Consider the following 2,500-nt stretch of genomic DNA (forward strand, 5'->3'; position numbering starts at 1 on the left):
CTGCCCCACCCTCCTTTCGGAAAATCTGACCACGACTCCATTTTGTTGATCCCTGCCTACAGACAGAAACTGAAACAAGAAGCTCCCACGCTGAGGTCTGTCCAACGCTGGTCCGACCAATCTGATTCCACACTCCAAGACTGCTTCCATCACGTGGTCTGGGATATGTTTCGTATTGCGTCAGACAACAACATTGACGAATACGCTGATTCGGTGTGCGAGTTCATTAGAACGTGCGTTGAAGATGTCGTTCCCATAGCAACGATTAAAACATTCCCAAACCAGAAACCGTGGATTGATGGCAGCATTCGCGTGAAACTGAAAGCGCGAACCACTGCTTTTAATCAGGGCAAGCTGACCGGAAACATGACCGAATGTAGCTATTCCCTCCACAAGGCAATCAAACAAGCTAAGCGTCAGTATAGAGACAAAGTAGAATCTCAATTCAACGGCTCAGACACAAGAGGTATGTGGCAGGGTCTACAGTCAATCACGGATTACAAAAAGAAAACCAGCCCCGTCACGGACCAGGATGTCTTGCTCCCAGGCAGACTAAATAACTTTTTTGCCCGCTTTGAGGACAATACAGTGCCACTGACACGGCCTGCAACCAAAACATGCGGCCTCTCCTTCACTGCAGCCGAGGTGAGTAAAACATTTAAACGTGTTAACCCTCGCAAGGCTGCAGGCCCAGACGGCATCCCCAGCCGCGCCCTCAGAGCATGCGCAGACCAGCTGGCTGGTGTGTTTACGGACATATTCAATCAATCCCTATCCCAGTCTGCTGTTCCCACGTGCTTCAAGAGGGCCACCATTATTCCTGTTCCCAAGAAAGCTAAGGTAACTGAGCTAAACGACTACCGCCCTGTAGCACTCACTTCCGTCATCATGAAGTGCTTTGAGAGACTAGTCAAGGACCATATCACCTCCACCCTACCTGACACCCTAGACCCACTCCAATCTGCTTACCGCCCAAATAGGTCCACAGACGACGCAATCTCAACCACACTGCACACTGCCCTAACCCATCTGGACAAGAGGAATACCTATGTGAGAATGCTGTTCATCGACTACAGCTCGGCATTTAACACCATAGTACCCTCCAAGCTCGTCATCAAGCTCGAGACCCTGGGTCTCGACCCCGCCCTGTGCAACTGGGTACTGGACTTCCTGACGGGCTGCCCCCAGGTGGTGAGGGTAGGCAACAACATCTCCACCCCGCTGATCCTCCAACTCAATCATCAAGTTTGCGGACGACACAACCCTGGTAGGCTTGATTACCAGCAACGACACGGCCTACAGGGAGGAGGTGAGGGCCCTCGGAGTGTGGTGTCAGGAAAATAACCTCACACTCAACGTCAACAAAACTAAGGAGATGATTGTGGACTTCAGGAAACAGCAGAGGGAACACCCCCCTATCCACATCGATGGAACAGTAGTGGAGAGGGTCGTAAGTTTTAAGTTCCTCGGCATACACATCACAGACAAACTGAATTGGTCCACCCACACAGACAGCATCGTGAAGAAGGCGCAGCAGCGCCTCTTCAACCTCAGGAGGCTGAAGAAATTCAGCTTGTCACCAAAAGCATTCACAAACTTCTACAGATGCACAATCGAGAGCATCCTGGCGGGCTGTATCACCGCCTGGTACGGCAACTGCTCCGCCCACAACCGTAAGGCTCTCCAGAGGGTAGTGAGGTCTGCACAACGCATCACCGGGGAAAACTACCTGCCCTCCAGGACACCTACACCACCCGATGTTACAGGAAGGCCATAAAGATCGTCAAGGACAACAACCACCCGAGCCACTGCCTGTTCACCCCTTTATCATCCAGAAGGCGAGGTCAGTACAGGTGCATCAAAGCTGGGACCGAGAGACTGAAAAACAGCTTCTATCTCAAGGCCATCAGACTGTTAAACAGCCACCACTAACATTGAGTGGCTGCTGCCAACACACTGACTCAACTCCAGCCACTTTAATAATGGGAATTGATGGGAAATGATGTAAAATATATCACTAGCCACTTTAAACAATGCTACCTAATATAATGTTTACATACCCTACATTATTCATCTCATATGTATATGTATATACTGTACTCTATATCATCTACTGCATCGTTATGTAATACATGTATCACTAGCCACTTTAACTATGCCACTTTGTTTACATACTCATCTCATATGTATATACTGTACTCGATACCATCTACTGTATCTTGCCTATGCTGCTCTGTACCATTACTCATTCATATATCTTTATGTACATATTCTTTATCCCCCTACACTTGTGTGTATAATACAGTAGTTTTGGAATTGTTAGTGAGATTACTTGTTGGTTATTACTGCATTGTCGGAACTAGAAGCACAAGCATTTCGCTACACTTGCACTAACATCTGCTAACCATGTGTATGTGACAAATAAGATTTGATTTGAACTCAGTACAAATACACCCAGTCACTACAAATATACAAGCCTTCCTAACTCAGTACCAATACA

The sequence above is a fragment of the Oncorhynchus masou genome, unplaced genomic scaffold (genome assembly GCF_036934945.1).
Source record: "Oncorhynchus masou masou isolate Uvic2021 unplaced genomic scaffold, UVic_Omas_1.1 unplaced_scaffold_1379, whole genome shotgun sequence".
Classification (NCBI taxonomy): Eukaryota; Metazoa; Chordata; class Actinopteri; order Salmoniformes; family Salmonidae; genus Oncorhynchus; species Oncorhynchus masou.